Here is a 14412-nt window from a genome sequence, read left to right as displayed (position 1 = left end):
AAATGCCTCAGGCTAGTCTTACCACTGTAGCCTTCCAGATACCCCCATTGGTCACTACTGCCTCCAGAGCCCAGGGCTGTGGTGCCAGAACTTGGGTCAGTGCACACAGAGCTCCACTGCTCAGGAACACTAAGTCAGAGGCGCCAGATGCAGGCAATGGGCCCCCTGTTGCAATGCTCTGCTCTGCACCAGCTGAATCCTCAGCAGGGACACAAGGGACTCCCATCTCAAGGACTCAGGACAGACAGTCTGGGACCTCTGAGTGAATGAATGGACTGTGCAACCCTGAATGCAAAGACTTGAAATGGAACATGCCTGCAACCGTGAACCACAACTGCAAGCTCTGTGACAAGTACACTTTTGTTTTCAAACACTTCGTCTCTGTGGTAAACAGTTGGCTTCCAGGATATTCTCTCCATTTTAGACACACTTTAGAACCTGCAGTTAAAACTGCTCAGTCAGGATGGCTTCAGCTCCACTTTTCATTTCACAGCCACAAAAGTGGTTTTGTTGCAATTAAAGCAATATTTAACAAAAATACAGTACCTGATTCATGGTTTTTATACAATTGAATAAACAGTCTACAGGATAGAGTTATTTACATCTTGTCTCCATTCTAATAAAACAAATTTCTAACCCCTAACTTAAAAGAGATGTCGCAGTTATAAATTAAAACCTGATCCCCCACTTCCTAACTGAGGAGACAGGCTGTGTCCAGTGGACTCCTCAACCCCTGCTACCTGGCTCGACAGGAGTAAGACGTCTGTGAGGTTACCTTGCAGTGTGGCCCGGAAAGTGGCCCCAGATGCTGGCCTGATGTCTCACATGTCCCTATTGGGTGGGTCACAGCCCTGGTACAACAGCCAGCACTGCGGAGAGCATCTCTGGTCTGGCAACTCTGTCGTGAGTTCAATAATGAAAGTATGTCAAGGGAAGATTCACTTTCAAAAATATAAGATTTTCAAAATGCTTCATCATGAGCTGGGGCTGGCCAAAGCTGCCATTCTCCGTGAGTGTGCTGAACAGCTTTTCCAAAGGGATGGTACTTGGCGGACAGCCCCCAAATCTGGCAGCCCAAGTGGACAGTCCAGGCCAGGACAACCGCTTGAGGTTCCAGTAGGTAAGCAGGTCGCAGCTGTGCTCCAATACCTCCTCCTCCAGGTAGGGGAGTGATAAGGTCTGTAAACAAGTCAAAATAACACCTGGTATTTTGCCAGGGGAATGTTAGAGTTCGTAAACAAGTCTGATTGGTGCCTGGCAAAATGCCAGAGGGAGTGGTTTGAGAAGTAACAAAAGTGAGCTATTAAGTGTGGAGATTCCTTATTGGTTGACTGATGTATCTAGTTTATTATGCTAATTAAGATAAGCTGTACAAAATGTATAAATAGCTCTGTTGTCCTACAATAAAGGGCTCCCTCTCCTGCTGTATCAACGTACACAAGTTATTCGTCACCCCCGGGTTATTCTGCAGCCAGCCGGACTACGGCAGGGGAGCACCATGTCTTTGGGCAGCCTCTCCCACCTATCTCTCCTCTCCATCTTGGCCACCAGCGACCAGAGTCTCTAGACCTGGCCCAGAGTCACAGCCATTGGAGGCAGCTGTGTCCTCTGAGGTAGAATTCAATATTTCTAGCTCCCTGATTAGATCCTGCCTGTACTGCTCCACCTCCTCCTCTGTGAACAGGGAGGCTTTGTAGCGAGGTTCCAGCAGTGGGTCATGGAGGGTGGCGGATAGGTGGCTTGCCATGACTTCCTTCAGCGACATCATCAGAGTGTCAATGCCTATCTTCTCCCCAAAGAGCATCTTGACATTCTTGCTGAGGATGTGGATCATGGGGATGACCTGGCTTAGAGTGGACATATAGGTACTCATCTCCAGGCTGGCAGCATCTAAGGGCCTCAACGCATGACCCATGGACTGCATGACTTCCCACTAGTAGCAGCTGATCAGCTCTCTGTAGTTGCACTCAATGGACATCTCCATAATGGCCCTCTTCTGCTGCAGCAGCCACTCAAGCATGTGCAGGGACTTGCTCCACCTGGACTACACATTCTGGATGAGGCAGTGCTGCTGCAGCTTACTCCTGCTGCAGTGTGGCCAGCTTCTCCCTGGCGCTTGGGGAGTGCTGGAGCCGCTCACACAGCTTCTGGGAGGTGCTCAGCAGGCTCTGCACCATCCTCTGGCTCTTGATGGCCTCACTTATGATCAGGTCCACCATGTGGCTGAAGCAGGGCATGCTCGAGTGCTCTGCCTCGGTCAGAATCTTTAGATGCTCCCATTGTCGGTGACCATGATGCCCGCATGCAGGCCGATGGACCTACACCCAGGTTTCTCACCAGCACTCTAGCTGCTTCTGGATGCTGCCGCCGCCATAGTCACAGTCAATCTGCGATGCGTCCAAAAGTGCTGATCATTGGTGGTCCTCTCAGTGTGGGCAGGCCAAGAATGCAAAGGTGAGCCAGTGGGCAGTGACGGTCAGGTACTCACGGATCTGGGTACTCATCCGATGTGAAGTGGACCACACTGCTGTCGGCCTCCTTCAGCTGCTGTCAGCCTCCTTCAGGTGCTGTCAGAATCATCTGCTTCACATTGTCATACATGCCTGGGATAGCTGTCCTGGAGAAGTAGGAAGGGGAGTACAAAGATTACTGAGGTTTCTAGTATTTGAGCAGCCTGATAAAACCAACCGTTATCCACGAAGGAGTATGGCTGGAGGTCAAGTGCAATCATTTCTGCTATCAGACTGGTGATTTTTTTTTGGCAATTGGGTGACAATTGGGGTCATCGAAGAAGGACCTGCCCAACAACTCTGTGCTCAGTGGCCGCTGGACACCTGGAGAGCTGGACAGGGTGGTCTTGGGGTGGACCTCTGCCTTGAGTACATACTGGAACCTCTGCAGGTGCCTCAGGAGGCAGCTGGAGCCCAGGTTGGTGGGCTTCTTGCCCCTGCTGATGGTCCAGCTGCAATGCAGACACACCACCTTGGTAGAGTCCAAAGAGCAAATGGAGAAGTGGTTCCACAGCTTGAGGTCTTCTTGCTGCTGATGGGAAACACCGCTTGGTGGTTACTCCTGACCATTGCTAGCAGGCCAGGCATCTTAGAGAAGGAACTTTCTGCAGAAACCAGAGTGGCAACTGGAGAATTCGCCAAACTGGCACCCAGGAAGCCCTTCTGGGCCCCGAGCACCTCGGGATGGCATCTGTACAGGTGGTGCCCACATCCCTCTTCTTCCCCCCCACTGATGACGCAGTCACAGTACAGGCACAGGGCCTTCAGACTGTCCATGGGTGCTGATGAGAAGTGGTGCCAGACCTCTGACTTCAGCCTCTTCATGACCTTCTTGTTCTGCTGGAAGACAGCACCAGGCTCGCAACTCCTTGGGATGACAGAAGGGACACATCCCTGAGAGTGCATCCCTAGGCAGGTCTTCAGCTATCCTGTCTGGGGATGAGGAGGTTGAGGGGCACTCTTGGACCAGCTTTCCTGGAGAGGACGATCCGGGCTCCCCCTCTGTAGGCAGCAGGGGTGTGGGGTACAGGAGGGGGATGCCCAAGCCATCCCCCATTTTCCTGCAGCATGATGGAGCCTTGCGTTCTCCACATGTGCTGGATGATCAGTTAGTGCCCAGGTCTTTCCGTTCTTACCCCTGATGAACTCATGCAGTGCACGCAGAAAGCCTTGGAGCTACCAAGTCGGGACAGGTAGAAGTGTCTCCAGATGGCCAACGTCCTTCTGGCCCCCGTGCTCCTGGGAAGGCAAAGGCTTCTTTCCCCCACGCCCTCTGCGGTTCAATAGTAGTGGAGCACAGTAAGGTGGGGGAAGACCCTGCCTGGGCCTCCTCTCTGCTGTACCTCCAGTGACCAGTACATCAGACACCTCAGAAGAGACCACAGACATGGGCTCTTCCTGCATGTAGTCAGGGAATGGGATCGTAGCTGCTTCATCTGGGCAAGTCTGATGGGCGAGAGCATGGAGCCCACATCCCCGATCTCTGCAGGCTGTGGTGGAAGCAGGAGCAAGGGTGACAGCAAGGAGGAGCCTAGAGACACACTTCGTTCTCCTGCACTACCTTGGTGGGGTGCGCAGGTCTCATGTGCCTCATGAGGCAGCTGGTGCTCAGGTCCTTCTCATTCTTGCCCCTGCTGAACTCCTGCATGCAGTGCCTACATATTGCCTTAGTCTGTCCCAGAGGGAGATGAAGAAATGCTTCCATGCTGGAGATTTCTTCCTGGAGCTGACGTGGCAGCTGGAGAGGAGGCTCTGGGTTACAGCTTCCATGGCCATGCTGTGCTGCCTGCTGCTGTCCTGGAGGAACAGAGCCCCATAGCCATCCTCCTTGAGGCTCCACCAGCTCCTCACATCCTCCTGCTCACTCTGAAAGTCTACCCCTTCCAAACTGTGGCTGGGAACTGGATCATCTTCTTCCTCCTCTATTTTGAAACTTATATCATCAGAAACACAATCACCTTCGCCTCTGGGACTAGCGTCCTAGTTGTCCTCCACCACTGACCATAACTACCCCAGCTCATTCCTCATGATAGTGTCTCAGGTCAATGGAGAGCTGGTACGAGTGCCCCTGTGTGCGTGCATCACCATCACCCTTTCACAGCCATTTCGTCTCTCGGGCTGCTCCTGTGAGTGCTCCACCTGGGGCTCTGCTGCCACGTGCCTGGCCGTGGGGACGCATAGGGGAGACTGGCTGCAGGTCTTGAAGACAGGGTCCCTACCACCTCGACAGCACCTCTTGCATGTCCCAGATGCACACAGGAAAGCTCACAGCAGTGGGACACCCGCAAAGCAGAAGCAATCCAGGCCCATCGCCTCCTGCATCCTTTGAGAAGCACGCCTTGGTGCTCAACACAAGGCAGAGGAACCACAGCTAATCAAGAAGCAGGAGAAGCAGATGAGCCTGCTAAGGCATAGCCAGCCATAGCCAGCAGCCTCCAGGGCCAGGAAGGGGCCTCCCACCAGGCGCACTGGCCCTTAGCATGTCCTGGGTTAGCGTCACACTGCCTGGAGAGCTCAGGGCTGTGAGTAGAAGAGACAAAGGCAGACAGGACAGGAAGGAAGAAGCAGACATTCATCCACATCTACCAGAGGTCCATGTCCCAGTTCTCACTCTGCAAACTTTAGGCCGGCCAAGGATCTGGGCGGTGCGGGTCTGTGCGCTGGGGACCCCTAATGGCGTGGCGCCCATTCTTTAGCTGCTTTGTCTGTCCCCAGTGCACCTCCTGCTGGCTAGGCACCACAGCCAAGGACTTTGGCCCCGTAGCCTGAGATGCTGAGGTCCCTGCGCCCCTCCCAGGGACCCACGTGCTGGCGTGGGGGGCAGCAATTAAATTTGATTTGTAGCTGCATTAATTAATTGGCCTTAACATTTTCCAGAACAGTTAATATTAAAGTTTGGAAGAACAAACAATATTTTGTAATAATTAGGACCACTGAAATAGTACCATTAAAGAACAATCATTAGCAGCATTTGAAATTTATAGATATCACCTACCAAACCAGAAATCAAATTAACATATTTCTGATTTGTTTTTTATTAGCTGTTAACTTTATACAGAATTCCTTGTTGAATTCCCTAATTGAAAGATGTTGAAAAGTTTAGTTGGCACGGATTTAGGTGTCATTGATTGTGCTTTCACAAAAGCTTGTGATAGCTGTTAATTTTATATATTTAAATAGGCTTTTGCATTATAATTTTAAAATATTTTGCTGAGAATATGTTTTATCAGTGTTATTTCTGAAATACATATTTTCATTATAAGAGGGTCAGGTCAAAATAATTCAAATAGTTTATGTAAGAATATGAATAAATAGATCCAGGCATCCTTATAAATTTAAATGATATCTTCTACCCTAAAATTAAGATAAATGTTTAGGAATCCTTAACACCTTTACCTACAAACTAAAATGTTGATACACTTTAGACAAAAGCTATTAGATGCAGGACAGCAACATAATTTAACTTAGACAAAGAGTTAATATTTTAGTTTTGTTATACATTTATAAAGATTGTGGTTGCACTTAACTTAAAATGTTATTTTGGATTTAATTTTTTGTTAAAAAAATTGATCTATGTTGAAAAGAAATTTTTTTAAATGAGAATTTCTCTCATTCTTATAATCAAAGAAATCAATAAAGGTGGACTGCCACTTGCTCTCCCTCTTTGATCAGATTAGACTCTCTGTCTACCTTGATCAATAGATTCTTAAAATTAGATAACTTTTAAATCCAAAGCTTTTGTACAAATCTTTTTATGGAACCATGAAAAGAATCACAAATTCTGATTTTGTGTACAGTATTAAACAATCAAACAAGAAGATTTTTCAAAGTAGTTAATATAGCTCAGTTGTGTGAAGAGCCCTTATCTATATGTATGATAGGTTTTGAAGAAAGCTACCCTAAGATGAACTGTGCTGTGGCAGAAATATAAAATCTTCCTTGAAGATAAGTTGGTTTGAGTCTACAGAGCCAACTTTATTGCAGCATGAAAAACTCCTTTTTGCTTGGATCTGAGAATATTAACCTGGCATTGGACATGATCACCAAAGGAAAAAGGATCCATTAAAAAATGAGAGTAATGGATCAACTGCTAAGAAGCCAGCACAGCATGTATTTGATGATTTCTTTTGACAGAAACATTGTACTTATCTTAAATCCACACAAAGACATGAATGTAATCAATGGACCTGTTAAGCATTAACAATGCTTACCAATAATAAAATTCTATTTAAAGTCAAGATACACCTTTAAAATTACAATTCCAGAAAGAAAAAGGGCTACAACTCTATCTCAGTTATAAATAAAATTCTTTGCCATTTAACAATTTTTACATTTCATTTTAGTGAATAAAAAAGTCAGATATTTTTATAGAACAAGTAAACATTATTGATCTAGGTGATTTTAGTCATATTTAAGGCCTACCTCCTTCTTGGACACTGGTCATTGAGTCAAATTCTCTGGTTTCTTCTCGTGAATTAAGTGCAAAGCCCTCTCTAAAGCAAAGAAAGAGAAATAGATCTCTCAAAGGCATCTCTCAGTGGAAAAATAACTTCATACCAGAGTTACCACTGTAAAGTGCCAATAGGAAGAGTAAGTTGTTCCCTACTTCTTTCTCTGACCTGTTCCCCATCAAATAGGATGCTTGGACAGAATCTGATTTCTCTCCCCATCACTATATGAGCAGGGTAAAAAGGTTTATGTAAACATATGAAGTAAAATTAAATTGGAAATAAATAATGGATATATGTTCCTCTCATAATAGCATAACACTGAAGAAGCAGGGTTGGTCATTAAGTCATAATTAAACACTAGCATACAAGCAGAAACATTATACTGTCATAAAACCACAATGTCAGATGAAAACCACAGAAATAGTTCCACTCAGTCCTAGCATCCAGGAAATTCTTTTTTTCAAGGTGTTTCTTTTTTGGGCTTTCCCAATTTGTACTCAGCAATGAAATTAGAAACCTTTTGTGATGTGTTAAATATTCCTTTTCTGTATATATACTATATGATCCTAAATAGAATACAGAATTTTCAACCCATCTTAAATGATCTGATAACTTACATCATATGCTTCACTTTATCATGGTCTACAGTGTATCAAATATGTAAAAGGACAAAAGTAAAAAAGATCTCAATGTCAAATTAAGATCTGTGTCTAGTACATATTGATAGGTGACACCCAAGCAAGGACTGGTACTTTGACAGTTGTCTTCTGTAATAATTATTCTGTTCCTTTAATGCCATTTGGTTTAAAAATATGCACACACTCTCACAGTAATACACTCACTCACTCAACCATACACACAAACACATAAAAAGAACTTACACGATTTCATTGTTCTGGCATTCGAGCTCTCCACAATTGTCCTCAAAGGCTCCCCTCCACCTCTGGCCCTCTCTTCGATCGTTTTATAGGGAATGATAACATTTCCTCGAGCTCCAGATGTTCTCACTACCTTCCCTCCATGATGCCAATGCTCTCATTCACGAGTCACAGATTCCTCAAAAGTAAAGATGCCAGCATGGTTGTCATCAAAACTGTTTACAGTGGCCATGGAGGGTGACCTAAGGCAAGCGAGAGTGGAGACTGATTGGTTTCCAGGATGCTATCTTGGAAGCTTCAGAAGAAACTTTGACATTGCTGAGGTGTGCAAGGAAAATTTTACCATCCTCAAAGCTATCATCATCGATGATGCCAACTCTGATTTCCTTCTGGGTCTCACCAGGTTTAAGACCACAGTTCCTTCAGTGAATTCATAATCAGATCCAGCATTGGCCATGTCTCCTCTGTTTCTGAAGTCAATGAACAAAGAGTTGGTCAAATCCCCACTTTTGCAAATAATGTTCAGGACCATAGTACCACAGTTGTCCAGACACTGATATGTCCCTTGTTCAAAGAAGACTGCTAAATGGGTCACTTTTGGCCACTTCCATGTTGACCTCATGCATGCTGACAGTCTTCCTTGCTTGGTCAGCTGCATGCTTCTTTAAAATGTTGCCAGCTCGGTCATCAGGCAAGTAGCTTGAATGTGGTAAAATGCTTGGCTTTTTTGCTGCTGACTTAGGATTTGGTATTTGGCTAATTCTATTAACTGCTCTATTTCGTTCTCTGGATGTTTCTGCTTCAGTTCCTTCAGAATCCTCGCCATTTCTCCTTTAGCCTATTCATCATCTTGGTCCCTCTCTCATTGACCTCCAGAACCAGAGTGCCATCTAAGAAATTGTCAACATGAGAGTTAACTACTTTCCCATCCATTTCAATTTCCGTTTTGGAAGATGGCTGGTCCCCCTCGTGTTCAGTGATCATTCCCCTCTGCTTGCCAGCCTGATACTGCTTGTAGACATACTTGTAAAACAAAAGCCTCTTATCTGCTACCCAGGCAAACACAACACAGAAGGGAAAGAAGAAGAAAGTTAGCAAAATGTCCCAGACCTCCACAATACCAGGAGAAATGACAAGTGTAGGCGAAGATGCTCCAGGCTGCCATCACAAAGAACACATGCAGATGCTGAATCTTCCTCATCTCTCCATCAGGGACCACCTAAACACAAAGTGCAACGATGATGAACATGCTGAAGGCAGCACTTCCCATGATGGTGCTGGGCCCCAGGTCTCCTGCAGTGAAGTTATGGCCACATAATTCAATAACTGAAAGCAGAACCTTGGGAGCAGAAAATCCCAGGGCCATCAAAGTCAGGTTGAACATAGTCTCATTCCAGATCCTCACAGTCATCTTGGTGGTCTTTCCATTGTTTTTCTTTATGGTTATTTATTTTTCTTGGGATGTGATGACTTCCATAAAGGACACAAACTGGTCAACAATGATAGAGACTCCCAGAAACATGTTGACAATAGCCCCGAAATACCTAGTAGCTCTAGCGATCTTGTCTCTGAAAGAATAATCTTGGGGCTACCAAATAGGCAAAATCACCCTTTTCTTGCAGTAATATGAGACTGTACACTTGCTGGTATCATTTTCTTCTTCTTCCATTTCGGTCTCAGCAGTTATATGGTCCATATGGGAAAATAAGAAAGCCATCAGAGATAACAGATGAAATCTCATTGGAAACATGGGTGAGAGGCTTAACCAAGGCATGCTGTACAGGGAGACGACCAACAGTCCTGACCTATTGGTAAAAAGAAGATGGGGACAGGGAAAGTAGAAAAAAAATCACATCATTAGACCCAAATCCAAAGCATGATTAATACCTTTAAATAAATTTCTGTATGTTTGACCATCACAATATCTCTGGTGAATCATCATTAATCTGAGTCCATCAGTGATTAGGCAATCTTTTGTGAAATTTACAGTTTGGTCTCTCTTTTTGTGAATTTTCTACTTGTAGTTCCATTCACTGAGCAAGACCCATGACTGACTTCCTGGAAATGAAAAGTTCAATTTTAAGCCTGGCCTTATTAAGCACACATTTATGCACACTAATGGACAACAAGAAAGAAAAACAAAACTCATGAAGTATTAAAAAATCACCTCCTTGTTGCTAAAGCAGATTTTTCTTTTCAATTTTGGTTAGTACATTGTCTTCAAGGACATTTTTCATTGAGAAAACCACTTCATTAAGATTCATGCATTGAAACTGAGACTACGAAAAACTCCTACCAACACAAGGCATGATGATGATGATCTCAAATTTTGAAGTACACTTACACTGTATTTCAAGAAATCACACCTTATGGCTCTAAACTTGGAAACAGAGAAGTCTATACATTTGCCTGCAATCAAAGCTCAAATGGTATTTGTTCTCAAGAGTAAAAAAAAAAATTCCACTATAATGCAATATTTCCACACATTAAGTACAGGTTTTAAAAGCATGTTTTGATGAGAGCACAGTTTCTCCTAATTTTCAGCAACCCAGAACTCCAGATATATTAGCAACTGGGCATCTGGTATTTCAAGAACACTCCTTTCTATTTGTATACGTAGCCTACTTTACAACCTGCAGGCTGACCCCAACAGAAAGGACAGATAACCAGGTCCAGGCCTAGTTGTCTATAAGACCCTGGCAGGCTTTGAAATCTATATTACCAGCCATAAAATGTTCCTTCTCTGTGTCAGTGTCACACTTTCCATAGTCATTCCAAAACACACATTAGTTCTATAGTGGGCTCAAGAACGATGATTCCATCTAAATCAGCTTATTTGGCAAAAAAACAGTGACCACAAAGTGTATGTGTGTGTGTGTGTGTGTGTGTATGTGTGTGTGTGTGTGTGTATAATATGAAGGACTATAGGCAATTAGGGTTAGGGCAATAGAGTCATTGAGGAACACAGAGAATGGTAAGCAAAGTAGTGGACAGAATGACCACAGCCCTAAATTCAACCACCAGCTCATGTAAAACTCAGCCCCGATCTCACATCCCCTCAGCTTCCAGGACCTGGGGTTTTGGGGCTGGGGTCAAAGGGGTAGGGAACGGATGCTAAGTCCAGAAAGGTCCACAACTCTCATCTGGACCTTTTCTTCTAGACCGAAGAATTTACCAGTGAATAAAAGAAACTCTTGGTCTTCTCAGAGCTTATATTCTAATGGGGAGGAAACAAAGGAATAAATGAAATATCAGGTGGTAACTGGCTTCAGGGGAGGCCAGTTATGACATCCATAGCACATGGATAGGAAAAGCATCCTGAGTCAGAACATAGCCCTGTGGCCTGGAAAAAGTTAAAAGAGGAGCTGGGTGAGACGCTCCCATAGCTCCATGCTGCCTGAGAGCCACCCACATTTGTCTATGTTTGTTGCTGATGGCTTGCACTGAAAACTGCTCCAAGGTCCCAGGAGAATCACCATGGTCAGCACATTCTGGAAGATCCTCAGAGATCCCACCATGTCCTCAAGCCCCTTGTAGCTCATCACTATTGGGAGATAACCTTTTGTATTTCTCCCATACTGAAGAAGACCAGGAGAGGGTAAAAGGCTGACAAATGAAAGAAACACATTTACAAAGCATGCAAGAGTTCATGGTCAATGTGTGTCTGCTTGTTCAGCCATTACAGGGCTTAGATGGATTGTGAGATCCCTGCTTAAAACAAGATGACCTTCAACTGGCCTGCAAGAAAAGTAGAGGAAAGTTAGTTCCAACTCCCTTATGCATCCATTTATTCCATAATTTATGTGCGCTTAGTATGAAATTTAGAATGACTCACTAGGCTTTCTTCTAGACCTAAGAATTCACCAGTGAATAAAACAAAGTGTTTTCTCAGAGCTTACATTCTAATGGGGAGAAAACAAAGGAATAAATGAAATATCAGGTTGTTAAAAAGTGCTACAGTGTGGGCAGGGCAGAATCAATCTAAGGAAGACAGACTGTGTGTGTGTGTGTGTGTGTGTGTGTGTGTTTGTGTGAAAGCATACAAACATACAGCAGCATGATTTTACAGTAGATGGTTAAGGAATGCCTCTCTGATAAAGACAACATTTGAGCAAAGTCCTGAAGGAAGCAAATGGTCAAACCTTGTGGATACGGCAGGAAGAGTATTACAACAAAGGACAAATGGTAATGGTGCTTAGCACATCCCAGAACCACAGAGAAACCAGTGTGGAGGAAGGGCTGTGCAGGAGTGGAAATGCAAAGGGAATGGATCATGGGGCCACCGAGTCCAGTGAGGTACTGGCTTTGATGAGGAGAGAGACAGGAATCCCAGGAGGTTCTGATCATAAAGTAATATCTGGTTTTCCTTTTAGAACAGGTGCTCTCCTGGTTCAGTGGAGAGATTGTAGGGGATGGGAGGAAACAAGGAGACCAGATCATGCCTACTATATTAAAATTTGATTTCTAAACAATTCCAATGCCTAGCAGGTATTCAAAAATGAAAGCGCAGACAGCTAACATTTAAAAAGGGGTAGTTATCCTTTTAGTAGGCTTGCAACTTACAATGGCTTGGAGACTGACAAGGATCAAAAAAGGTTAAATATTTGCAATAAATAACAGTAGTGAACAGAGAGAATAAACCCTGAAGAAAGATTCAAACCTGTGTCTGTCTCCAAGCCTGATATAATTAATCAGTCCTTCAATTCACTGCCAAATTCATCATTCTATTTTTCACATTTCAGCCAAAATAAACTTGCGAAGGAACAGATCTGACATTATGACTCTACTTAAAACTCTTTGTTGGCTCTCTTTTGCCTCATGCCCTGTGGTCAAACCCCTCAGTAGTAAGCTCAAGATCCTTAATGATCTAACTTCTGTGCTCCTGAATGCAGAAATTCTTGATTACCTAAATAAGACATTTTTTTTTTTACCTGTTAGCCTTTTCAGACTATGTTCTTTCCTCTAAACATTTTTCTTCTTACAATCAAGGTTCAAAAAAGTATAACAAATCATAGTCAATTTCTAGAGAGACTGATATTGGATTCTTTTCTTAAAACTATTATAGATATCATGCTAAATTATTTACATGTATCAATTATAGCTAATATTTATAATAACAAGCATTTTTGTATCACAGAACTTTTAGTATTTCTATTTTAATTATGATCTTTGCAAACAGCACCCCCTGGAGTTGTGTAGTGGGCAATACACTAAGCCCTATCTAGTATATACTATTAGCTCATTTACAAAGTGGGATAACTGAGGTATAGAGTAGTTAAGACCTTGTTGAAAATCATACAGATAGCAAACTCCTGAGTTAAGATTCACACCCTGTCTACTTCCATTAACTGTTCCATTAGGTCATCCTTGATAGTTGGTGAAGCAATGCTGGACAATTGTTGGATTTGGGCTTGAACTAGTCCATTGGAAAGCCTCTTGACTTCTAAGCAGGTTAGAAGAGCTCAGTTAGCAATAGTCTTGTGGAAGGTTTCCAACAGCCTGGCTTTTATCTTATGGATTAGAGACTCAAGCATCAATGACTGTGGTATGTAGCAGGAGGGCTGGCATGTTCCTAGAGACAGCTGCCCTATGCTTCCTGCCCTTTAGCAACTGCCTGGCAACCTTTTCCTGCATGCACAGTCAGGGTACTCTCTTAGGTTGGCCATAAAAAGGCCCTACCCTCCATCTCTGTCCTAGCCCACATCTCACAATGTCTTCTTAGCCAATGAGGACCAGACGTGTAAAAATGGATGGATCAGTAAAAATCCATTATCATTATTGGGGAAAAAGGAGAGGGGCTTCTGAGGTTACCGAAAATCATCACAATTATATTCAAAAAGTGACAGCATCATAATTTGTGTAACCAGGGGACACAAAACACTGATGTAAGTTATTGGCAATAAAACTGGGAAGAACTCTCTGGACTTTGGTTGCTTTCTTTATTTAATGAATTCCAAACCCAGAAGGTTGTGAGGATGTGGGAAAGGTGTTATCTAAAGGAGTTGCTTTTTTTCCTGTATTTCCTTTCTTCCATGGTCTTCCTTCCATTATAAGATGCCAGAAGTTCTATTTAACTCTCCTCAACTTCCCTGAGATATATATATATATATATAAATATATATAGAAATTTTTACAAGAACATTAAGCAGGAAGATAAGAACAGAGGCCACAGGTATCTTGGTTTGTTGCTGGCATTCTTATGTTCTGCCTTGATATACTAAAGGCTGGCACAAAAAGTAGGCTGATTTTTACGGTGTATTCGGATCAATTCTTATGTCTATGGCCAGGGATCACTTAGGAATATCTACTTCATCATCAAAATGAGTCTTAAGCCTATGAGTATCAAGAACACTTGAATTATCTTCTACTCACTATTTTAAGACAAAATAACTTTATCACTACAAATTACAAACTTTAATGGGTCTGACAAAGAAGAAGGTAAAGAGATACTTGCCTGGCAGTAATCCAGCCACCTGTGCTGAAGGGAGAAATCAGTTACAAGGAAGAGAAACACATGCCTACAGACAGGTCTTTATCAAACTGCTTTGTAAAGGATAAGGAAGCAGCTGGGTT

At 43.6% G+C, this 14412-nt stretch overlaps 1 pseudogene; it reads right to left on the bottom strand.

Annotated features, from left to right (window-relative positions):
• Nucleotides 1-7838: 7838 nt before the first annotated feature.
• Nucleotides 7839-14412, bottom strand: part of LOC144374126 (sodium/calcium exchanger 1-like) — a 104004-nt pseudogene continuing 97430 nt past the window's right edge.

This window comes from Ictidomys tridecemlineatus, unplaced genomic scaffold, assembly GCF_052094955.1.
Source record: "Ictidomys tridecemlineatus isolate mIctTri1 unplaced genomic scaffold, mIctTri1.hap1 Scaffold_584, whole genome shotgun sequence".
NCBI classification, from domain to species: domain Eukaryota; kingdom Metazoa; phylum Chordata; class Mammalia; order Rodentia; family Sciuridae; genus Ictidomys; species Ictidomys tridecemlineatus.
The sequence above is the reverse complement of the archived record's forward strand: the minus strand, read 5'-3'. Positions and strand labels throughout refer to the sequence as shown.